Source organism: Silurus meridionalis, chromosome 5 (genome assembly GCF_014805685.1).
Source record: "Silurus meridionalis isolate SWU-2019-XX chromosome 5, ASM1480568v1, whole genome shotgun sequence".
Lineage (NCBI taxonomy): Eukaryota > Metazoa > Chordata > Actinopteri > Siluriformes > Siluridae > Silurus > Silurus meridionalis.
This window is the reverse complement of record NC_060888.1, coordinates 6,196,554-6,224,277: the sequence shown is the minus strand read 5'-3', so window position 1 is coordinate 6,224,277 and position 27,724 is coordinate 6,196,554.

Here is a 27,724-nt window from a genome sequence, read left to right as displayed (position 1 = left end):
AAAGGCAGAGACTTTCAGACATAAAAATAGGCAAGACTGCGTCTAGAAATTGTGGAACAATTCCAGAATAAGGTTCCTCCAAATTGCAAAATAGTTGAATATCAATTCATTTTTTAGTACATAATATCATTTAAGTTTAAAAAAATTCTAAAGAAATCTCTGTGCACAAGTGACAAAGGCGAAAATCTATTTTAGGTGTGTGATCTACTGGTCCACATGCCACACTGCGTTTAAACATTTGTGAGACCTGTTGCATCCATCAAATTTAGAATGACTTATTTTGTTCCTTTGCATTCATCATTGCATTCTGTTTTTATTTGCTTTAAATTTTTCATGTAAATGTAATCAAATCTAATTTTCTTCACATTATATTAACGCTAAAAATGCTGCAGCATATATGTTGGATAAAACATTTTCAGAACAACCCCACCCTATTATTATCATTTTTGTTAGTGTACAGATGTTTAAATGTTTGAGTGTGGGGGTTGGATAACAATATTACAGACCAATGATAGGTGTGAAGTGTAAGGCTTGGTGTCATGACTGATGATTTCATAGATTTTTGTTTACTAGCAACTCAGCATTTTTGGCCTCCAGTGCTTCAAGGCATGTGTGAATTCTACTGACTCATCATTCTTATTTTCTCATATTTATATTTGTCCCCTGAGATCAATTTTACAGTCAATTAGGCAGCCAGGGATCCTTAGTGTGCTTTGGCAATTTTCAATCCAATTTTTCTTTCATTTTTTTTCAGCTTAGAACTTTTTCAATTTCTATGACCAGTGCCAAAAGTTACTCCATTGTACAGCCTCCCCAAGTTCATTAAACTGACTTCATTAACCATCTGTCCAGAACTACAGGATAGGTTGCAGTTGATGGACCTCCCAAGAGCACCAACTCAGTCCACCTCCAGTGCCACTGCTGGTCATTACAATTAATAGAACCTACTTTCTCTTTCATGGCACATCCCTCTTGTCGAGGTCAGGTTTTATAAAGCGCTGAGATAACCTCCTCCTTCACCCACACTTAATTTTCAATCAGGGTTCCATCACAACCCATTTTTTTAGTCACACTTAACTACATTAATTAATTTCAGGAGAATTAAAAAAGGTCTACAGGGCTCATTCATCAAATCCCCAAAGGGCTGTAGAGAAGCATGGTTCAAGGATTTAGAAATAAATAAAAGGAATGAGAGGGGAAAAAAAATCCAGAGAAAATGCCCTCATGTTCACATAAGCACTTTTGGAATAAAGATGCTCATTGACTCCATTGAAAACAGCAAAAGGCGGTTTGATGAGGATCGTAATTGTGCTGCCACCCTAAAATGCAAGCTGTGCCATAGCCTTTGGAGCTGAGTGAAACTTGGCATTTGCTTTTCCCATCCTATCTACCACATGGATGACTGGGTTTATTTGTGAGTGAAGGCTTTGCAGACAAGCCTCAATAAACTATGGCAGAACATGTTTTCTTCCACACATTTTTTTCCATGAAGGAAGAGAAAAGAGACACAGCTGAGCTCCGGCTTCCCACCGAATTAATAAGGCCTTCAGTGGCACAGGCAACCAGGACGTGAGCAAACGTAAGGACCTGTAGCTGTGGGATTTCTATTCAATAACTGTTATTGCAGATGTATATTCCTCACAGTGCCAGCATCATCTTTCTGGTGAAATTGCTATATCATGTGGCCATTTTTTGGCTCCTGTTGTCCTGTCTCATCTGCTTTACGCTTCTTTTTATTTTTATTTTTGGAAGTTTGTTAGGTAAGTAAATTAGTAAGTTGCCCATATTCATCTGTTGTCCCTGGCTGGAGGCAAAACCAAAGCATGAGTGAGCAATAGCTAAATAAATGTTAGTTGCTAATTTGCAAGCAGCACAGCAAAAAAAAAAAAAAAGGCTCTACAGGATCGGATTAATATTGATTTATTTATAATGGGTCGTTAGTGCAAATCTAAATATCATTAATCTGTGAGTTCAACTGTAAATAAAACTATACTTGTTAACCTGGTTTATATGTTTTATGTGTAGTGGTATATTCCATTCATATGATGCCTTTTATGATGATGAAATAGACTGTTTTTCCTCTGGTGGCTTGATGAATATTTGGCCTACATAAATGTCTTCAGTGAAAATGGAGCATTGTTTCTTCTTTCTTTTCCCCTTTTTTTTTATTTTATAACTTCAAAATCTGCAAAAGTATTGGGACATCTGACTTATCCAGTCAAATGTTGTTCTTTTTTTTCTATACTGTTACCACAAGGACAGAGGAACACAAATGTATAGGATGCCTTTTCGATTTATTTGAACTTGTTCCAGGATGACAATGTCCCTGTGCACAAAGCCAGCTTTGTGAGATATTGGTTACATGGCTCAAAATAAAAGATCTTATGTGGCCTGCTATAGAGCTCTGATCTCAACCCTCTTGAGCACCTTCGAAATGATTTAGAACGCTGACTGCACCCCAGGCCTCCTCACCCTACATCAGTACCTGACTTTATTAACACTCTTGTGGCTGAATGAGCACAAATCTCCACAGCTCGCTCCAGATTCTAGTGGATCATCTTGCCAGTAGTGAAGAGGTTATTATAGCAGCAAATAGGGACTAAATGAGAATGGGATATTCACAAAAACACATATAAATCTTACAGTCAGATGTACACAAACTTGTATCCATATAATCAATATGCATGACATGTTTCTCTATTGCATAATGTTAAATTGTTAATATTGCAACATTTTTGACTATAACATAACTGTGAAATCTACAAGTTTATTCCAAACTAATATTAGAACTGTTAATCACATTTTTTAATCCAGTTACCTCATACCCATAAGTAAAAAATATGAGATTGCATTTTGCCACAAGTGCTGCACCAGAAAACATCATAGAACTGAATCAACTGAATTAACTAAACTTATTATTTGTGCATTCTGCTGTGACAATGGTGCTCACACAAAATATTGACTTTGAACACAATTTTGACATGTTCACTTAGGGTGTACTCGCGTTTGTTGCCAGTAATTTTGACAATAATGTCCGTATGTTGAGTTATTTTCAGAGGGCAGTAAATCTGTACTGCTATACAAGCTGCACAATGACTACTCTAAAATATATCTAAGTTATAATATATCTAAAACATATTCAACGGTTATGAACTGAACTATGAACTGAACATGGGCAGTAAAAGAGTAATAGTGTGTTGTACCAGGCTAATTAGAAATTAGCATGGCAGAAAGAGAACATGGAAAGCACATGCCCTCTGCACTCCTGACTGGGGGAGCATGAAGGTCAGCATTCAATATTCTAATACAACTGTATTTTAGCAAAATAAAATTTTAAACATTTTGTTTAAACTTCCTACACATAGTGGGTTTTACTGTAATAGTGGGACTTCTCTGTTGATATAGCAGTGCTTTAGTTTTCTGCATTGGTACGCTTTGCTTAAACAGCTTTTCCGCCAATACCACTATCAATACTTTTGCTAGTCATCTCATAGACCATTAAAGACCATAAGAGTCTCTGCTATATCAAAACTGTCAAACGCTTACTGTTTCCATGAATTCTGTGTTAGATGTCTCATTAATGCGACATTGAATGTAGCTGGAGAATGGTGAGTGAGAAAAAAACACAGCCTTTGTAATGAAAGTAATGGCAGAACCTTAGCACTTGTGTTTGAGTCCATTTCTTTCTTCTATTCAACAACATTGCAACAACTGATCATGGGAAAATTCTATCTGAAACATCCCTATCCGAATTACTAAGCACTTTATAATATTTCAGTATTTAATGCATTCCCTGGTGGTGTCATTATATATTTGTGAAACCTCATGAAGCAGTAGTGAAGATGCTCCATTGTATGTGTGACCAAAAAAATGAAAAGAAATATAAATGTTATTTTATGGAACCAACTGGGGCAGTGTGACCTTAGCTCTGCATACTTTAAAGCATATCAATTTTGGGTCGCCAAGCCTTTCTTTCGATCTTTTATGTGCTTTTGAAGCTCCTGAGAATGAACTCATTTACAACCTCTTATACTGTGACATTACCAAATAAAACTCTTGACTTTTAAGCATTATACAAGAATACCTGCTGAGTGTGACAACATTGGGGCTAAATCACCTATATCCTGGTGTAATGCTGATGACTTCTACCTTACACAAAGGATCTTGCTAGTTCAGGCCATTATCTTTCATTTAGAAAATAGCTAGGAGAAAAGTGGTTGGATTTTTTGCCTTATGGTGACATAAAGGTCCTATACACCAGCTTGCTCCTACAGAACCTCTAAGTCTAGTTAACAGTTAGGCCTGTTAGCTAAAGACCCCTGAAGTCTACTTAGCCAATCGCCTTATTAGTTTGTCCTAGCCTCATAAGCGGTAACGAGAGTTCATTCGTTAATCTCGGATCAATAACGATGCGACATCTTTTATCTGTCGCAGCCCTGCTGCAATCGGTATGATTTCGAGATAATGTGAATGTCAAGCACTGTTCAAATGTTTCTCTTTCTGTTGCTTAACATTCATGTCTTTCTCACGACAAGCTGTCATCGCTTTAGCATACTCAATTCCCTCTTTCAATTACATGCTGAACAATCTTTTTCACCAATTTGTCAGAGCGAGACGCAGTGCAGCGATAGCTTCTTGCCCACAGAACAATCTATCATGTTGTCGTCTCTCCGCCATCTCCTCTACCAACACACACAAATTCACTACAACCCCCCACCCCAAATCTTATGGACACACACACACACACAATATATTACTTTGTGTGCTCCTGAGCCCTTCGTTCCCAAGCAATCCTGCTAAAATAAGCTTAGGGAAGATCACACGCTACAGATAACTTTGAGCGTTTGCTGTTCCCCCATTAAGTGAGTGCCTGCATCCTAATTGCCTGAATCTAGCAATGAGATAAAAGTTTCTTTGGAAAAAAAAAAACATGGCTGTGGAACTGATCAAAATGTAAAGAAGGAGATACTGGGTGGGAGGTAAATCAGAAGGAGTCGATTTTCTCATGTTGAACAGTGTTCTGAGTAGGAAGCTCAAAAGAACAATTCTGAGATCGCGCACAAGGGCGTCATAAACTGCAGCACCTCGGTTCACTGGAAAATCCAGAGATTAAAGGATACGCCATGGGATTTGTGGATGACAAATCTGAATTGTTAGTTGGTAGCGATTGAGTCTGAACTGATATTCATTATTACTTTCACTGTGGAGATTTATCTGGATTCATGTTTGAATTCAACATTGGTGTAAGGTCTAACAAGGTAAAAAACATTTCTTTTTTATTAAGTGTAAAATAAAGATATGTCCTTCACAGTCAGGGTCAAATCTAATTGGGCAACAAATATACATATACTGTATGTATGGAAATAATCAAATACTTCCTCATGCCACTTGTGAAACTTTCTGGAGGTGTTCTTAGCTAGTTGGATATTTCCTTTTGGCCTTGAGATTCAGTTCCTCACAGAGCAGTTAAACAGGATTTAGGTTCAGTGACTAGGCAGCCCATTCCATAATAGTTGACTCCAGTTGACTGTCAAAATTCTCAGGTGGAAAAAATACAACTCCAAAACTAATACTGTGGAATTTTCCACTTTATATGCATGAATAGCAGCCAGCTAGCAGGGTTGTATTAGTGTTCAACAAAATTGACAATTTTTCTATAACCTGAATGGAAATGCATTAACTGTTAAAAGGATTCACACATTATTGCAAAAATCTATATATGTTTATTATTTCAAGTATTTAGTATTTTTATTTTAAGGTCAACTGTAATTAGAGTAGGATGTAGCAGGTAAAATATATATACTTTTTGCAATAATGTTATAAAGCATGCATGCATTTCGCTCTGAATGAGAATTTACCTACGTTTAAAATTCCTTGTACTTATACTCTACATAAATATCCATAAATGTGATATTACTGAGACAGAAATGGCACCCCAATCGTCAAAATCACCCCTGTACGCAGAGATAAGTGAACAAAGCGTTCTTTTGCAGACTCCTCAGATACTCATTTGCGGTGGCATTTCCTTCCCTTCACACAGTGTACCTCTCAAGCGATATAGCCATCAAGAAGGATCGAGGGTGTTAGAATGAAGAGAAGGATGAGAAGGATGGCATCAGGCCACAGGATTTGGGGTAAATAGCCATTAAGGACAAAGATGGCCTTTGACTGCCATCAGTAGACAATGGGTACATTTACAAATGGGGGAAAAACTCTCAGCTAATGCTCAGGAGCAGCTCTCAAAGGAGCCAATCAATGGCGCTTTTGATTAGCAAGACCGAGTTCATGCCACCACTCCAGCACTCCAGTAACTAATGCTCAGGAATCTGCAGGCTGGGAATCCACAAGCACCGTGTGAAGATGACCTCAGCTGTCCTGTATATCCCCACAAATGAACTCCCTGCTTGTTTTAAAAGTTTTTCTTCTATTTCGACTACAATGTACGGAGCGGGTTTAAATGGGGAAAGCTACACTTTGAGGACAATAGGTCATTAATTAATCAGTGTGTATACACACACATGCTCATGCAAACAAACACAGGCATATTCTGTGTAAGCCCGAGTCTATTAGTCATGTGTCATTTATCTTCTATTTACACTGGATTTACAAATGTCTTTAAAAGTAGACATTTATAAAACAGTATGAAATAAAGTGTCCTTCAGAACAACTGGTGTGCATGTTCTAGATCTAAAACTGCAAGCATTTACTCAATGATAGAAATATTGAACTGCACTTTACCTTGCCCTAACATAATCAGAAAAATGCTGTTTTTATGCTGAAAATATTTTTTTATATTATGGAATTTATATATCACATGCTGGCATTGGGCCAAAAACATGTATGTATGTAAGCATGTATTTAATTCAGCACAAACAAAATCTCTTACTTTTGCACCAGTTGTACACAAGAGTCAGGGATTTTGTTATATGAGCAAAATCGTACCTTAAACATGTGTTAAATCCTAGCTCATGTGACATTCCAATTCCCAGCAATCGGTCGGTCGGTCGGACGGACGGACGGACGGACAGACGGATGGACAGACAGACAGACAGACAGACAGATAGGATAAATACTTTATTCATCCAAATGGGAAATTTACAATCAGCATGGCTTCCAATCATGGATAGTACTAAGATATTCTTTTTGCAATCACCCAGGTAAGAATTCTAATCAATTCAAACCTTATATGAATGCCTGAATCCAAAAATGCCCATCGTGTCTTTTAGATGAAAGTAATTCGATATCAATTTGACCTTCCAAACTATTGTAAATGCAAGTTTCAGAAAGTCAGCTCAGCATTAATATTAGAGTGGCACATAAAAATCCTTTCAATTTACATGAATCAAAGCAATTAACAATTATTACATTCTACTGAGGTAGTAATTTATATAACTAGTTATGCCATATAAGTAATGTTACAACGGCACAATATACGAATCTATATTACACTTTGATTTTTAATTCTTACTATTGCACATGTTGTACACTTACAGAAAGTCAGGAATTTTAGCAGATCAGAGTCAGGTGTATGATTTACTAAGCTGGTGCTAATAACCATACATTTAACATGTGGGTTAAAACATTCTCTTAACAGAACTTAACTGAAACAGAAAAAGCTGTAGGAGCCTGGGAAAATCTGCATACTTTCATTCTTTATTTGAATGACCAAAATAATAATAATAATAATAATAATAATAATAATAATAATAATAATACAATAATAAATAATAAATCAATAAAATAAAATAAAATATAAATGAAAACTGGAGCTGCCAGGAATAAAACATTTTCTATGCTCAGAGCACAACATATAACTCATGAACTTCAAAAATTCATCTTGTAAACTTCTAAAAGTTCCTCAGCTACATCACCTAAGATCATATTAGTTTTCCACCTGAGATCCTGTGGATCTTTCTGAGTAAGTTTTTTTTTTTTACTTATTTCATTTATCTAAATGCATCAGAAATACTCTGTTTTTTAAAAAAAAATATTGTATTATTATTATGGCCCTACTGATAATTGTTTACAAAAAATAACCACCTAATAATTTATTGATATCCTTCAGTTTATGGGTTTCTGCATTCAAGAAAGGATTCGAACATCTGCTGTAAGAATGCATATATATACTCTGTATGATATATATAATCCATATATACTCTGTATGAACAGAAAAATGTGGACATTTGTATGTTCCTTTGAACTTTCCATTCCACATTTAGTCCTGATCTGCTGTTATAATAACCTTTACTGTAAAAATGTTCCACAAGGATTTGGAGGATGGTTGTGGAGATTTTAGTCTAGATGTATAGGGTTCAAAAGGGTTGAGGTCAGAGCTCTTTTGCAGACCACTCAGTATCTCTCCCACCCATGTAAACCATGCAAACCTCATGGATCTTGCTAAAGATAGATATTGTAAATATTGTCCTGTGCATAAAACAGCATTGGTTACTGTATATGGATTTTTATATTTAGAAATTAAAACATATTTTTGGATGATTTGGGCCAGGTTTTTGTCACAAAGACTATATAGATTATATTTTAGAGCTCAAAGTAAGTCAACATTTTGGTCTGGCTACTTGAGCAAACTACTGATTATATTCATTATCCGGGTTCATTCCAAACATCAAAAGGTAAAATGTGCATACCAAACATTAGAAACCACATGCTTTCATTGTTTTTGTTGTAGGCCCACAGCAAATACTAATTAGCTTCATCCAGTTCGATCAATGCTGCACGATACAGCTCTGAAGAATACTTAGTGCTCATTAATAGAAAAAGATTGACAATTCTGGGCTTTTCTTTTTGAAATCTCAAAGTGCAATCAAATGGAGTGGGGACTCTGACCACCCCTGTCAGACAATCGTGATTAATATGAGCCAGATATATGAGACACCATGCTTGTTCATCAGAAGTGAAATTTTGCAGGACACATTGTCTATTTTCTTTTTTTTTATCCAATAGCAGTTAAAACTGTCATTTCTGACAATATATCAAAACTTAATTGTTGATGCCTTTGTGTTGCCTGACGCATTGCATCTCCATGTCTAATTTCATTCTAATGCATTAAAAATGGCCTCTAAAGCTTCTACAATTGCCCAGAGTGTAATTGGTTTCCCATTTTCCCTTGTGCTTTTTTTAATTGATGCAACTTAAAACTGAACGTTTTAACTTTTGCCTGTGACATGAATAGAATGCCTCCTTATCCTTAGTCTTAGAAAAAAGTTTAATTCAAAAGAGTTCATCCTCTCAGGATTTATAAGAACTCTGAGGTGATTAAAAATCCCAGAAACTCTGCTTTACCTCATACACTCATGGTAATGGAGGTCTTATGGTGGATTCTTTAGACTACACTGATCTGCATGGTCTAAAAAATCTTCTAACTGTGCTAATGAATGCTGAATTTTAATTGGGCCTAAAGTATTTATTAAGTTTCTATAAAGCCAGATATGTCGGTACGCCACAATGTTTATCGGATTGCTTTCATTTTAAAAGTTTTACGTTTCTATAGCAACAACTTACATTTGAGCACCAGCAATATGGCTTTACACGAACTAAGCCATTGTTTCGCTACACTGAGTTCAAACTGATTAGATTTGATGCCTTGCTATAAAGCTTAAAGTTCAATCGCTCAAAGCTGACCTAGCTTACGCTGATCTTTTCCAAGGACAGCCAATAATATGAGACACAAACTTGATGTAGCAAAGATGTGCTTCTCCTTTTTCTTTTCATCTACGAAGGACCAGAATATTTTGGTCATTGTGTTGTTTGGGATTCACATAAATGCTAGGTTTTAAAAAATTCAATTCAGAATGCTAACATGAGAAATGTTTTTCAACACGTCTTGATGATGTAGCACCACGTCAATCTCGGTAAAAATTTTATCATTCAAATGAAGCAGCGAATGCTCATCATTTAAAAGCACTTTTATTCACAGGCAGATTAGATTAATAAAATTGTGCTTTGTATTGCACATTGCTAATTCTTGTTTGTGCTTTCTAACCTGCATTGCTAGTCTTTTATAATCTCGCATTTGCCCATATTCCACGTATAGCTTGTATCATTTATTCATTTATGAAATTCTTTATTGTTTTTTTTATATCATTTTTTATACAATTTCTTTTTTTATTATTGTTATTTATTTATTGCTTATTATTTTTATCTTATCGGTTATTTTTCCTCTTTGCAGTTTTCCCTTTTTTGGGTCATTTGGGCTTTGTGTGTGTGTGTTTTTTTTACTATTTTTGTCTTTTAATTGTGGATTGTTTATCTCTGTGTATTCCTCAAGCCCTGTTGTTTACCTGCATGCATTTCCACGTCTGTGTCTGTGTTTGACAAAAGATTTAGTCATCTGAACAGAGATGGCAGATGTCGATGGCTTGTCTGGAGCTGTGACCACGTTAGGCCAATTAGTGAGTCGGCAGCAACAATGTGTACACGAAAATACAAAACGCACAAAGTAAAAGTCAATTTTTATTAGCATTATTGAATTCAATTTATATTTATTATTCATAATAATTTACATAAAAAATAAAGGAAAAAACACCAGTGGTTTCTAAAAAACACTGCATTTATGGCATTAGGCAGACACCCTTATCCAGGGCAACAATATTCTTATTTCTACAACTGAGCAGCTTTTTGACCACCACAGCCAAGATCTCAACTACAGCACCGTTAAGTTACTGTTTGTTTATTAAGCACCTGTATAAGCAAGTAGTATAAAGTACATGTATTTATGTTCAGCACAGCCGTCACCCAGTTATTGTTTGATTTAGCTTATTTGATTTACTTGTTGTGTGCATGATTGTCTAGATCACCATATTACCACTATACAATAGAAACTACAATCCAGTGAAATATACATAAAACTACACTGCAAAGCACTGAGCAGGAGAATATCATTCATGAATTATGCACACTGGTTTTACCATACACATTAAAAACACTGTTAAGTGAATGTTGGCTATAGAGTCTCTTTTACATTTGATTAGCACTGAAAAAAGGAGATGATAATAATAATAATTTGTACTTTTTTGTACCATTGGGTAAGCTTCATTTTAGTAAGTAATATCTGTGGTGGAAATGTAGGGTGCACTAAATTTTGTTCATGGACACATTTAGCCATTTCAATTTTATTGCAAAGGTATTTTGATAAACTATTTTATAAATGAATAGAATCAAATTCGATTAATGCTATGCTATTAATGCTACGGGTAAAAACATCAGGACATGATATGACACTTAGCTACATTTATTTAGATTAAATATACACTTATTAATATTCCTTAGCAATCAATCAGACTACTTCATTTTGACATGTCTGCTGTTATTACTAGTATTTTATTAGTTACTAAGAATTTTAAACTACTTAACACGCTGGATACGCAAACAAACATTTTTTCTGTAATGTATGTGCAGGAAATGTTGATATCTTCTTTTTCTTTTTCTTCTACTTTTTCTTCTTTGGTAGGATCAGGAGCAACAGCTTACTACCTAGATGTTGCTAACTCTTTAATGTTAGATCATTATATGCCAATGTGTTATTTAATTAGAAATATGTGTAAAACTCTGCCTGACTTAAGGTTAAAGTTAACTGCTAAGCTAAGCAACTAAATAATACCATCAGCTAATCAACAAGTCAGTGTTATCTTAGTACTAAATGAGCTAGCATTAGCTGGCATTTATTTACTATAACTATGATGCGTAAATGGTCTTAGCAACAAATCAGTGGTCCATAAATGGGCAGGAATGAACCAAATGCATTAATGAAAACTTTATGTGGCATAATTTGCTTCTTTAGTTTTGCTGAGGTGAATAGTTTTTTTTAAAAAGCAGACAAAACAGGGAGCGTTTTTGTATGCAAACACATGCCATTTTGCTTTTTGCTTTATACCTCATTGTCTGATTGTTTTTTTTTTTTTTGCACATTTTGCTCTACAGTCACTACATGATCTCTGTTGGTCACTGGACATTTGTTGCTGTTGAACAGGTTTTTATTGAGGACATCTTTGTAAGCTCCATTCAGCTTTCCCCCAACCTTCCATGGGTTTTAACCTGAGGAGGGGTTTAGGTCTAGGCACTCTATAGTCTGAATACCATCCGACTGCATTATATATACAGTACAGACCAAAAGTTTGGACACACCTTCTCATTCAAAGAGTCTTCTTTATTTTCATGACTATGAAAATTGTAGAGTCACACTGAAGGCATCAAGGGCTATTTGACCAAGAAGGAGAGTGATGGGGTGCTGCGCCAGATGACCTGGCCTCCAAAGTCACCGGACCTGAACCAAATCGAGATGGTTTAGGGGTGAGCTGGACCGCAGTGTGAAGGCAAAAGGGCCAACAATTGCCAAGCATCTCTCTAGGGGAACTCCTTCAAGACTGTTGGAAGACCATTTCAGGTGACTACCTCTTGAAGCTCATCAAGAGAATGCCAAGAGTGTGCAAAGCAGTAATCAAAGCAAAAGGTGGCTACTTTGAAGAACCTAGAATATGACATTTTTCAGTTGTTTCACACTTTTTTGTTATGTATATAATTCCATATATAATTCCACATGTGTTAATTCATAGTTTTGATGCCTTCAGTGTGAATCTACAATTTTCATAGTCATGAAAATAAAGAAAACTCTTTGAATGAGAAGGTGTGTCCAAACTTTTGGTCTGTACTATATATATATATATATATATATATATATATATATATATATATATATATATATATATATATATATATATATATATATATATATATATTTTTTTTTTATTTTTTTTTTTTTTTTTTATGTTTTATCTCTTTCTTTGACTAGTTTTTAATTCTATATGATTCTGAATATAAAAGTGGTTCCCTCACTCTACCACACACTTTCTGCTCAAAGTCATAGGTTTTCTCTCAAAGTTTATTCACTAGACAAAAAATATGTATCACATCAAAACAGCAGCATAGGGTTTCAAAACAATCAACCCTGATACGTTACCATATATGGCATGCTATGAGGATTAGCTATTACAGCCAGTCAGACAGGAAAGAAAACCATATAAGGTAAAGAAATGGACCCCATTCGACAAACAGAACGAGTGGGCCATTAGGGTGTAACCCCATCACCCAGATAGGGTCGATATTTTAATATGAGAATCGATCCTTTCAATACAACACTAGAATCAAATGTCTTGTTAGTTTAGGATTGATCAACTGTCCCCTCACTATCCTGTGCATATTTGTATATCGTCTTTTAAGGACATTTGTCCCATGTTTCCGATTGTAAATCATGTTCAATGTTCAGGTAATGGTCTACATTTATTGTTTATTTTTTGTCCTATATGCTTTTGTCCTTTTTTTTTTTTTTTTGCCTTTGAGTGCAAACATTGCACTTGCATCATTTTACACTCATTCATTATTAAAACCATTTGACCAAACAACCAAAAAAAAAAAATTGTTTGCTACAGTATCCTAAATATATTAGCAAATGTACATTTTATTTGGCTTTCACATTTTTTTTTCTTTCTTTTTTCTTTTTTAATAATATGCACAATGGTATGTTAATGGCTTTTCTATAGCATGTGTTTTGTTCTTAAAGAATGTAATAACAGGTGTGGATTTTTGCAAAGACTGCAGTTAATAATTATGTTATGCAAATATTATGCAAATCATGTATATTATGCTGTATAATACACTTTTTCTTTTTTGTTTTTTTACTTAAACCATTTTTTAACCATGAGACAGGTATATGCAGGTGTATGTAATCTTCACACTAGAGGACCTTCTTCTTGTCAAACTCAGCCTCCAGTGTGTTTGGTCTTACCAGGAAAAAAAAAAAAAAAAATGTACACAGTAGGAAACTGGCCCAATAACAAAAATCACTGCAGTCTGGTTGCCCAATAATTTTGCTACCCCTTATCATTTTCGCTCTCCTTATACGACAGTGATCTGTGCTGATGCAAGGATTTGTTTTGTTACAGTATTTTTCTACTGCTTTTGACACTTAATCGGATCAACTTAAATTTTTATTTCCCAAATTGTTTTATATTCCATAGTATAATGATGTAATTCAGTGGTAATTCATAGTGGCTATCATAGGTTATATTTTGATTAGCAATCTCTGACTTTTGTTGATGTAAACTTGCTTTAATTGTTCCATGATGATCGTTATTTCTTATTGTTTAAAAAAATCTCTGGGTTTCATATATTTTGCTGTTAATAGACATTGGCTTGTACCTGTCTCAACAGTACTGTGTTTTGTACTTTAAATATTTGACTGTATGTGAATTTAAATTCATACTTGAGTGCATAATGATCTTTCAAAACATCGTCTTTCATACATCAGTGAACTTTACCAAGAACAGCTGCTTAACTATATTCCCCCTCCAATTTCTCTCCCCAATTGTATAACCAATTAATTCCCAGCCACCAGTCAGCCATCTTTTCAAATCACTGCTCATGCTGTGAGTCACAGGACAGTGTACCACACTTGCTATCCACCCTCTTCCACATGCATGAGCTGAGACTCACACTCTTTTGACACTTGTGCATGGCCGGTGTTGGTGTGATTGACAGAAGAGAAAGAGTATGCCATCTCTCCCAGCCAGAAAGCATGGCCAATTTAGCTCCCTTGGCTTCTTGCCATGGATGGCTGTGACATTTTCAGGATTGAAACTCGTGACAATGGGGTGAAAGCTTTTACTGTTGCGGTCAAAGAGTTCACTGGACACACAATCGGAATGAAGTTCAAAATGAGGCAGCATTTCATTTCATGCCTGTTTCAATCTTTCCCAGGATTTTCTTTTTTTGTTTTTTTAATTGATAAAATTAAAAAACATGCATTTGTATTATTATTATTATTATTAGTAGTAGTAGTAGCTGTATTATTATTATTATTATTATTATTATTATTATTATTATTATTATTATTATTATTATTATATATTATTTCAAATTTTTTTTAATCCAAGCTGAACAATAGAGTTACTGTTTCTATGCTGTCTGGTGCACAGTGTGTGATTTATGTGGCTTTTGTGACTGTTGAGCCAGTTTTTTCAGAATAAGTAGTCAGGTGAGGATAGTCAAGCAAACTATTGAGAGAAAACAAATTAATCAACCAACAAACAACAATAATATAAAAAAAACAAGAATAATGCCTCTCATATTTATTCTCTACAATATGTTATGATCAGATTAGAATAGTAGACCATTCATATTCAGTTATTCTACACACTGACACTATAGATTCATTTGTACAACCATATTTGTTTAACGAATCATGTATTTACTAGTATGACCATCTGTTTTATTTTTTTATTTTTTGTCATATTAAAAGCCAATCCGTTGTCAGTATATTGTACATGATACCACTATACAATGAGTGTTGAAAATCAATTACAACTGAAAATCCAAACTCTATATTCTACAGCTAAACTTTACTATTGAGCATCAATAGTCATCACATGAGTCTAAAACAAAAGTGCCTTGAGACACAAGTAAAAACGGGATATATTGTGTATATATGTTTGGATCAGTATCTGTAACACTAAGCCATTTTGCTTTCATTCTCCCTTAATTTGTATTCTGTCTATCCATTTTTTTCAGTGTTCTTATTTATCTAATCGTATTTTATTTCATAACAGCTGTTGATGAGTTACTTCCTGTCAACAGGTTTTATTTATATGATAGAACATATATTATTTGCAATTCTAGATGCCCTTGAAATGTTTGTGTTATTTGGAGAAAGTAACCAGTGAGTAAGGAAGGGGATGTTTATAATTGAGCTTTACAATTATAAGCTAAGAATGACAATGTGGTCAAAAAGGAATTAAACAGAAAAAAAATATATAGTTTCTGTGTGCTTCATGTGAAATGACTTGGAGACAAATAAATGCAATAAGTAAGCAATAAAGTTGCATATTGTGTTTCGTTATTGGAAAATAATCAGATTCGGGGAGTACAATATGACTCCTAATTTTTGAAACCAGGTTCTAGAAGTTTCTAGAAGAAACAATGCTTTTCTGCAGGTACAAAAACATCACCAAACTATTTCATAGCCATACGCACCTGCATTGTCATTACCTATAGTAGTTTATATGTTTATATATATATATATATATATATATATATATATATATATATATATATATATATATATATATATATATATAATATATATAATATAATATAATATCCAAAAAGATCCATTACAGTTTCATTCCTTGACATAATTATTCTGCTGTACACTTTGATGTAGAGATATTGACTTCATTACCATTAGATATCGATGCAGTTTAATGCACCATGTGGCAATCTATTACAAAGGCCTAGGAGGTTTAAAAGTTTAAAAAGAAGAGATAATGAGGTTTGTGGGGTTTTTTTTATTTATTATTTTTAGTAGGTGTGGTAATTACTAATATTTGCCTCCTAGAATGTGAACTGACTTCACAATAGATTAGATGAGATTAGATTCAACTTTATTGTCATTGCACAAGTTATGGTATAAAGCAAAGAAACCCATTTAGCAGCTAAGCAGAAGTCCATTGGTAGCAGTGTAAAATATTTATATGTACAGGTTGGTAAGGCTATGATATGTATTACATATAAATAATGACAGATGAATGAACAATATGAAATGAGCAGGGCAGCTAAAAATTTATTGATAAAATTGATAATAATCGATAATGCAATTTGTTGTCAATGAATGCTGTTAGGCTGCTAAAGTTATGGGTTAGCGTGACGACAAGATAACACAGCCGCTTGGAAAATGGTGATGAATACAGGGTCAACCGGCAGCAAAAGGAAAAGAAAACACGGGTGTCAAAACTGTATAAACCTCATCATGTGTAAATTGTATAGTTTAATAAAGTGCTATTTTGTAAACTGTTTATTTGCTAAATTCGGGACAGTCGCGTTGGATCTGTTCTGGCGTGACTCACGAGCATCAGGTTGAGCGATCAGCTCGCTCGTACCATACTGATGGATTCAATTAAAACGGTGCAAACAAACACTGAATCTAAAAGCAGCAAATAACAGCAGCAGTAAACGATTACATTTTAGTCACTGTTGTGGTTTTCAGCGAATTATATTTGCATTTGTTTGCATATGCAATGTATATTTTTTCCTTTCTTTTTAAGCCTGTTAGCTTGCTGTGTTTCTCCATTCCATTCTCTTTTTTATAGCATTTGTCTACTAAAACAGTTACTTATGTTTTCATCTGTGATATATTGCGGCTTTACTGTTCAAATGCTTGTTTCCTATGTTTGTAAATTTAATTCGTATAATTGAATTATTTTACAAAATTAAATGAATTATATTCTAGATGCTTATATCTTCACAAATGAATAAAATGTCTGTGTATTTTTTTAAGCAACTTGCCATGTGCATTTATCATTAAAAACAATAAAATGTTGATTTACACAATTTACACCTTTTTATTACAGAAAGAAACAACCGAGCATGAGTCAATTTGTTCAAAAAGAAATCCCCCATGCGCTCCTTTAACAAGCAGCTACAATAAGCTTTAAAATGTTAAAATGAAAGATTCTGAATATCATAATAGTTCTTAATATCTCAAAATGTGGCTTTTGCATTTTTTTCAATCAGTTTATATAGTTATAATAAGCAAAACAGCTTATTTAATGTTTTTTTTTTTATCCGATTTGTCGATTAATCGAAAAAAATAATCATTTGATTAATCAATTATCACAATAATCAATCGTTGCAGCCCTAGAAATAAGCAATATAAAAAATATAAATAAACAGTACACATCGACATAAACACTACACGAAGAAGCCATTATATACAATGTAGAAGATATTGTATATATAGTTTATGAAAAGGTTATATACATGTGCAACATATGCAATGGTTATTATAGTGCAATCTTAAAAGTTACAGTGTGCATAAGGTGTATTAGGAGCAGTTCAAACTAGAGTGAGGTGACAGTGTATAAAATTCAGTTCAGTGTGTGTGTGTGTGTGTGTGAGATGGGGTTGTGGTACTGAGTGGTGGAGGGAAGGTGGTGCTACTGGGGTGTACAGTTCAGCATGGAAACAGCTGTGAGGAAAAAGCTGTTCTGAACCTGCTTGTCTTGTTCTGGAGGTTCCTGTAGCAGGAGGGCAAACAGTCTATGGGCAGGGAGAGAGAAGTTCTTTGTGATGTTTGAAGCTTTCCTGAGACAGCATTTCCTGTAAATGTCATCAGTCTTTGGGAGTGAAGTTCCCACAATGCGTTTGGCAGTTCTCACTACCCTCTGCTGTGATTTCCTGTCTGACACAGAGAAGTTTCCATACCAGACTGTAATACATCTGGTCAGGATGCTCTCAATGGTGCAATGGTAGAAGTTCACCAGGATTTCTGAAAAAAGATGGTTCTTTTTCAGAGCCCTCAGGAAGAAGAGGTGCTGGTGAGCTGTCTTGACCAAACTGGAGTGTTTTTTTGGCCAGGAGAGGTCCTCGGATCCCCAGGAATTTGAAACTGGTGACACAGTCTACCACCGCTCCATTAATATGGATGGGTGTGTGTGTGTCGCCTGTCTCTATGATGAGCTCTATGATCTTCTAGGTGTTGTGCAGCAAGTTGTTGTGAGTGCACCATACAGCGCAGTGCAGCGCTGAAAACTGCATCCTCTGTGCTCCTATTCTTACATTAGGCAAATTGGTGTGGGTCCAGGGTGATGGGAAGTTTTGAAGTGTTCCAGGATCACCCAGTTAAAGCACTTGGTAATGATGAGGGTGAGTGCAATCCTCAACTTGTAGTAGTGCTTGGTCATCTTAATGCAATGGTTGCACTGTAGGCTTGTGCATCACCAGATCTGAAGGCAGCGTTGCGAGCCTTCAGTAAGAGGCAAACCTCTCTGATCATCCAGGGCTTCTGTTTCGGGTACAGTGTGATTTCTGTGTTGTATAACTGTCTATATTGGTGTTTATATAGTTCAATATGGAGAAAGCATAGCTTTCAGTGTCTGTGTGGCAGTCACAGGTCACCTGAGTGGGAAACTTGTTTTAGTCGGTATGTTAAAACCTGTCCTGCAGAGTCTGATCCCTTCACACTTAAATTGTCCTCACTATGTGTTTTACATGATGAATTTGAGGTGGGAGAGTCCAGTCAAGTCAAGTTTATTTCCATCACGCTTTTCACAATGGATATTGTCTCAAAGCAGCTTTTAGAGTTAAGGTGAATGATGTGTATTTATCCCTGATGAGCAGCCATGCCGACTGCAGCAAGGAAAAACTCCCCTAGATGTTAAAAGGAAGAAACCTTCAGAGGAACCAGACTCAAAAGGGGAAACCATTCTATTTTACACTTATACACTCAGAAGGGGAAACCATTTTATTTGACACTTATACAGTCATTTGAGTTTATGGAACCAGGAGCGACTAAGCAACTCATAAAATAGCTCAACATTCAAGCTCATCATAAATCCAACACCAGGTTCTCCATTCCAGAGCCTTTAAAACTCAAAGAGGTCTAATGTTCAAACACTACATGAAATGGAATCCAAATGGCACCGGTATGTCTCTAGATGGTTCGGGATGTTTGCAAGGTTGGCATCTACTTCTTTAAAAGGTCTATAAATGTCCAAAGAGGAGCAGAGGAACAAAGGAAGGTGATCCGATTGTCCCAGATGAGGGATGGGGTAACTTTGTAAGCATCAAGTATGTTGTCGTAAACATGGTCCAGGATTTTATTTCCTCTGGTGTTGCAGGAAACATGCGAGTGAAATTTTTAAGTTAAAGTCACCTGCAACAATAAAAGCAGCCTCTGGATGTGTTGACTGTTGTCTGCTAATGGCTGCATGTAGTTCTTTCATTTCAGTGATAACAGAATTTGTGTACCAAGCTTTTTTTATGTAAATGCCTCCACCTTTGGTCTTTCCGGAATCCTCTGCAGTCCTGTTTTCATGTAGAACATAGCGTTCAGCTAAATCAATAGCGCTGTCCGTAACATAAATTTTCAACCATGTTTTTGTGAAAATCATGATGTTAGAGTCCATAATCCTCATGTTGTTGGTGATGCATAATCGCAGTTCGTCCATTGTGCTGACCAGTGACCGGACATTAGCAAGGAAAATGCTGAATAAAGAGAGCTGATGCGGTGTTAGCTTTAGCTTAGGCTGTCCATCTGTGTTCTAGTTATTTTATATTCAGTTCTGCATTTATGAGAAATAAAAAGAAACAATGTTCTGTAATTTTGTTCGTTCCAACATACTATAAAAAAAATTATAATTAAAATGTTGCAGAAATATAACTGTTTTAAAATATTTTACTTGAAAGTCATATCCAAATATAAATAAATATCAAATATCATGGAAAGAAGAAAAATAGTCTTTTTCTTTTTTCTCTTTTCATTAATCTTATATTGACCAGTGAGGGCATTTTAAAGTATAATCATGTTCCCTAACATGTAGGTAGAATGCAATTTATTATAAGAACCATAGGTACTGTAATTAGGAAAATAACCTCTGTTCGCTCACATCTGTTCTGTTTTACTTCTACTGTAATGTGCATAAGATCCCTTGTGCTAAGTTTTTTAGACTTTTTATTGTTTTTATGGTTCAAATTCTAATATTTCTATTACAAACATAACCATACATAGTACATGCGGTAAAATGGGTAATGGCACGAAATAAAATGAAATATATAAAATAAAATATTATATAATTTATAAAATAAAAACGTATATTTGGAGCAACAATAAAAATACAATTTACTATAAAAAAAAATAGCGATCAAATAATAAAACTAAAAATGGAATATATACAGACATGTGACTAGCGTATGCCTTAATGAATACTTGCTGCACTTTCATCAGCCTTCACCTCCCAAATCTGACATTTATTGACAAAAATGTAAATTAATTCACTCTTACTTATGCAACAGAATAATTTAGATAATATATGCAAGTAAAAAAGAAAGAAAGAAATAAAAATGTTGTCTAAAATAGGTTTTCACATTTTCTTAAATATGTAAATAGTAATGAAATAAAATAAAATTAAAAACTACCACCCTCATGAAACCACCCACATGTGTATGTGTTTCTTGTCAAGTCTTTCATGTGTTACTCAGATATTCTAAGCAATGTCCCTCTGGATATATAGTGTGCCTTAGTTTCCAGATTTCTAGTCCTAGTTTTTCACTTCTTACTTTACCCTTCTCATTCACTGCATATACTAATATATTTCCACTTTCTGTGTAAACAAATATTGTAACATGTATCTTACACACAAAAACAGATTTTTTTTTTGTACTTTATATTGACCCCTGCAATGGATTTTTTTTCTTTGCTTTTCAACCAGCACATTTATACGACAGCCTCAGGCTCATGTTCACTGTAATAATGGAGCACCTAAGCATCGATTGAAAAGACTGATATTCATTTGTAGATTGCATATATTTGAACCATTTTGCTGAGAGAAAGAGAGATCACCATCATGAGAAAAAGCAGCTGCATATTTCATTATGAAGCTAATATTGATTAAGTATCTTAAACCACAGAGGTGTTGAATACTTGAATCCTATTGGTTAAAAAAGAGGTGGTGATCAATTTTCTATAAGAGCAGTTTTGACAGATATGGCAGCTCTAATTCATGTTCTTATTTGAGTACTTTAGCGTTTCTATGGTAACACAGGGACTTTCTATATAATCCCAGGCTAATAATAAATGTCGAAATAACGTTGTTTACCATGTAAACATCATTTTGGTGATATGGTAAAGGTTTTAGTGAAAAGACTTTTGTTGAACATTTACGGGAGGAGACTCCGGTGCCTGTGCCATGTTGTTTTACAGTATGTGGGAGCCTTTGGGATACAGAACTTTCTGCTTACTCAAGCTATTTTTCTTTGCCTAATTAACTTCAATAGAGAACATAAAAGTCTGGTGGGGGGGAATGATTGTTTACAGCTGGTATACCTTAGATAAAGTCATAATAGGAACATGTTTTGCAGACGTTCCACAATATTCCATGCATCTCGAAGCAGTTAAAAAAAGAACATAACACACAGCACATTGGGTTTTACAGATTTGCTCAGTTGCTTTGCAGCATTTCTCAGTTGAGAAATAAAATTCTCAAAACTACTCGTTCAACCTCGACATAATATAGTCACTTCTGCTCATCATAAAAGCAATTTATTGTGAACAAATTGCAAATGCTTTGGTACATTCGGTGATTTAAACGTGTACAATTGTCTGTTGTTTTCTACATTTCTACAAAATATATTATACTGGTTCTTACCTGAATAGTCTTAACCCCCATCTAGGCATCAGTGTATTGCATTTTAAAGTCATTGAAGGCAAAATAGTTAAAACATTCATCATAATTTGTCAAGCTTATCATCTTCACATTTCTATTAAACATTTTAAATGTGTCTTGAATTGATAAATTCAATAAAATGAAATAAATCTTCAATGGGCAACAGAGCAAAACACAGAATTACTATTTATGGAAATGGATGAAAACCAAGAATTGAACAGACACTAGTACAGTATACTGTAAATCCTGTCTAGTCTCTTGCAATCAATATCCCACATACAGTAATGTGTACAAAACTGTAAAAGTCATAGATGTCATAGCCTTATTCAGCCTTGTGCATTTTCAATTATTGTCATCCAAACCATAGTTTACATCAGGAAATAACGAAACTGTGCACCGTCATAACGACAACATGACTAAACATTTTGTCAATCCTGTTTGTTTAATAAAGAACTTGTTATTCTAATGCCAATAATATGTTAATGTACACAAATATGTACTTTTAAGAGATTAACTAAGGATTTAAAGAAAAACAGAGGCTTTTGCAGGAAATCCAATGTGTTGTGCTGTTTGTATTATTTTGAGAAGTTACTGGTTTGCAAATATTTAAGGATGATTCCAGAAATGCTACAAAGCAACTAAGAAAAACTGTATTAGTAGGAGTTGACAGGAGAACATGGCCCACCATCTACACAACAGATTAGAAACACTTTTCTAAAAGGATAAAAATCCAGAAAATCAAACAAAACCTGAAAATGGATAAAAAAAAAAATCACCATGTTACTGTCAAAAATGTTCAGTGGCCACTGGAAGTCATTAAATGATTCCAGTCCTTCCCTAGCGCACTTGAAGCTTCCGCAGGTGTGTGTTTGCAATGGCAGTGATCAGAAGGCAGGAGAAGCCGATCGTGTCTAAGTGTTTCCTGGGGTGAGTGTGACGGCCGTGCCAAGACTACAAAGGCTTTTATGATTCGGCACAAATGTGAAGCTGCATTAAAAAATGCATTGTTATGATGAAATTTTAATAGACCTTGCCAGTGGCTTGTCCCGAAACACAAGTCCTGCCTGTGATCTCACATGAGACAGAACGTGCTGGAACACATGATGAAACCGTGAGCTCATCCATCGTTGTTGAGGTTCAAGAGGAAATGATGGCAAGATCAAAAGCATTGAGAAGCAGAGCGAAACACCAATTAGGGGCAAATGTATGCAAGTAGATAATTTGCGATTCCCATTGAGACAGTGATAAAGTAGACTTCTAAGATCTCTGGTTCCTCCTTGTTTATGCATGAAAGGAGGATGAGAATAAAGTGGAAGAGCTTTAGATGGAAAAAAGGGGTCCCTGAGGTCATAAGTAATGTAAATCTAACCACTGTTGATGATAAATTTTATACAGAAAAAAAGAATCTTGATGAACTCAACCCATAGTAGGGTATTAATGATTTACAGTACATACTGCATGTATTGTATGGCCATTAGGGTTGCACAAGCCAGTGCACTCTTAGTGCCGGTCCCAACCGTGGATAAATTGGGAGGGTTTGCGCTAGGAAGGGCATCAAGCGTAAAACATATAATATATAACATATCAAATATGCGGATCGCGAAAGAGAATTTCATACCAGATCGCTCAAGGCCCAGGTTACCAAAGACCGCCACGGGTATCATTAGCCAACAGGGTACCTGTGGAAATTGGGCTACTGTTGGCCGAAGGAGGAGAGGAGGAAGATGTCTACAGAGACAGCAGGAAAAGGGAGAAGTGTTGGAGAGTGGAGGTTAGGGTTGGTACTTTAAATGTTGGTACTTTGACTGGGAAAGGGAGAGAGGTAGCTAATATGAAGGAGAGGAGAAAGGTAGATATATTGTTTGTTCAGGAGACCAAGTGGAAAGGGAGTAAGGCCAGAAACATTGGAGGTGGCTTTAAACTGTTCTTCCATGGGATAGATGTAAAAAGAAATGGTGTCGGGGTGATCCTGAAGGAAGAGTACAGTAAGAGTGTAGTGGAGGTGAAGAGAGTTTCTGATAGGGTGATGAACATGAAGCTGGAAGTTGAAGGCGTGATGATAAATGTTATCGGTGTCTACACAATTGGGTTGTAAAATGGAGGAGAAAAAAAAAAATTCTGAAGTGAGTTAAATGAAGTGGTAGAAGGGGTCCCTAGGGATAAAAGATTGCTGATTGGGGCAGATTTAAATGGGCATGTAGGTGAAGGGAACAGAGGTGATGAGGAGGTGATGGGTAGGTATGGCCTTAAGGAGAGGAATGTGGAAGGGCAGATGTGGTAGATTTTGCTAAAAGGATGGAAATGTCAGTGGTTAACACTTATTTTAAGAAGAAGGGGAATCATAGGGTGACGTATAAGAGTGGAGGAAGGTGCACACAGGTGCACTGTGTTTTGTAGGAGATGCAACCTGAAGGAGATTGGAGACTGTAAGGTGTTGGCAGGGGACAGTAAAGCTAGACAGCATCGGATGGTGGTCTGTAGGATGGTTTTGCAGGTGAAGAAGAAGAGGAGGAGAGTGAAGACTTAAAGAAGCATAAGATGGTGAAAACTGAAGGAGGAAGACTTTAGTGTGAGATTCAGGGAAAATGTCAGGCAAGGGCTCAGTGGTGAAGAGGTGCTGGATGATTGGGCAACTACTGCAGAAGTGATAAGGGAGACAGCTAGAAGGATACTTGGTGTGACATCTGGAAATAGAAAGGAAGACAAAAAGATGTGGTGGAGGAATGACAAAGTGCAGGAGAGCATAAGCAGAAAGATGTTGGCAAAACAGAATTGGGATCGACAGAGTGATGAGAAAAGTAGGCAGGAGTACAAGCAGGTAAAGAATGATGTGGCAAATGCCATGGAAAGTCATATGAGCAACAGTATGGTTTCATGCCAAGGAAGAGCACTACAGACGCATTATTTGCTTTGAGAATGTTGATGGAGAAGTATGGAGAAGGTCAGAAGGAGACGCATTGTGTGTTTGTGGATTTAGAGAAAGTGTACGGCAGGGTACTGAGAGAGGAGTTGTGGTATTGTATGAGGAAGTCAGGTGTGTCAGAGAAGTATGTGAGGGTGGTGCAGGACAAGTATGAGGACAGTGTGACAGCAGTGAAGTGTGCAGAAGGAACGACAGACTAATTCAAGGTGGAGGTTGGACTGCATCAGGGATCGGCTCTGAGCCCTTTCCTGTTTGCAGTAGTGATGGACAGGTTGACGGACGAGGCCAGACAGGAGTCTCCATGGACTATGATTTTTTGCGGATGATATTGTTATTTGTGGTGAGAGTAGTGAGCAGGTTGAGAAGAGCCTGGAGAGGTGGAGGTACGTGCTAGAGAGAAAGGGGATGAAAGACAGAGTACATGTGTGTGAATAGGAGGGAGGGCAGTGGAGGGGTACGGTTGCAGAGATAAGAGGTGGAGAAGGTGGAGGAGTTCAGTTACCTGGGGTCAACAGTGCAAAGTAATGGAGAGTGTGTTAGAGAAGTGAACAAAAGAGTGCAGGCAGGGTGGAGTGGGTGGAAAAGAGTGGCAGGAGTGATTTGTGATAGAAGGATCTCTGTGAGAGTGAAAGGGAAAGTTTATAGGACTGTGGTGAGACCTGTGATGTTGTCGAAGAAGTCGAAGACTGTATGTATTGTATGGCACAAAATCTGTCAAATTGTCGTTAAATCTCTAAAAGTATTTACACTTTCTAGGATATAGTTAAAATCTATTGTGACCCTATTCAGAATGAGCTTCAGCACAGCATTTTTCACTGGGTATATTTATTCATTTATGGTATTAGACAAAAAACAAAAAACAAAAAAAACAATCAATCGATCATTCAATCAAACTTCTTCAGTCATGAAGTGTAGCCAGCATTCAGTAGTGTAATTCGTATCTTTATCTGTGTTTATTCAATTTGGTTATAATCAAATAAAATGAACCTCTATTCATGACATTTCATGATTTAGGAGTAAAGAAATCAACAACAACAAGACAACAACAGCAACAGCATAGCTGAACATAGCATTGAGGATATTTAGCCTTGGCCCATGCAAATTGCTTACAATTACATTAGCAAAAAAACAAACAAATATAAAGATTTTGTTTAATGATTGAGCCACAAAGAGACCTTGAAGATCCTTGGATTTTTTTATCTGTGGTTAAACTGAAGTTTTTAATCAAGTAAATGCAATTTTTAAAAAAATCTATTTTTTTTTCTCTGGCCTCAGGATTAAAAATATTAAAAATGTTATACAACTGTTTATCTCATCTCACATTTAGTGCTGTATTTCATTTTTGTGCTTTCATTAATGTCTCTGTCAATCATTTGCAGCTACTTTAAAATATTACTGTGAGATTATTCACCTGGAACAACAAAAGAGATCACCTTTGTTTTGGAATCCCTGTCCATTAAAGTATTCTACTTCTTCGTTTATTATTATTATTATTATTATTATTATTATTATTATTATTATTATTATTATTATTACCATCATCATCATCATCATCATTATTATTATTATTATTATTATTATTATTATTATTATTATTATTATTATTATTATTATTATTATTATAAATTAGCTTTTAGCATTTATTTTATCATTCTCATATTTATTCATTTGCATGTTTGTTTGTTTGTTTGTTTGTCTCTTTTTTTTTATTTTTTTTTTACATTTTCTTTGCTTGTTTTATTAAAGCTCTAAAAGGTCTAGCACCATCCTACATCTCTGACCTTCTCTGCTATCACTATGCTCCCTGATCTCTGAAGTCTTCATAGTAGCTATTGTAAGCTGTTCCAAGGTCTTCGCTGAATGCTAAGAGTGACCTTGTCATTGCAGTTGCTGTGTAGGAGTTGTGGAACAGCCTCCCACTGGACATCATATGTCATAATTGTTAGACGTAAACTAAGAAACACAATTTCATGAATTGACATTAAAATTAGTGTTTGTCTGTTTTATCTATATTGCATATGTTTGGTGGTTTTCTTTTAATACAGCCTTAATTTATTTATAATTCTTGCTTTTATTTGTATATGTCCCATGCTATTTGGAACACTTTAGTCAACAAATGCATAACAGTTGCTTAACTTACTTACTTTGCTTCCTTTACTGTACTTTGCTTACTTACTTTACTTACTTACTTAAATAAATCCTTCTTCACTTTATTTGCTGTATTTACTTCAATTATTTTACTTACTAACTTCGTTTGCTTTACCTAGTTACCTAATTTTCATTTAATATAGCTGATACTGAGGTAAATATATATATATATATATATATATATATATATATATATATATATATATATATATATATATATATATATATATATATATAGACTGAATTCTGAAAATTTAAATTGTAACTGATTTTCCGCAAAAATTGCCTCATATAAGCAGCGGCCAAGAAAGAATTTCCAAAAAGTGTTATTTTGTCACACAACGAATCCAACCATTTGATCAGATTGAGATAGTAATCAGAACCTGGCTGTGAGGCTCGTGCTACATCAAATCTTATACACTCT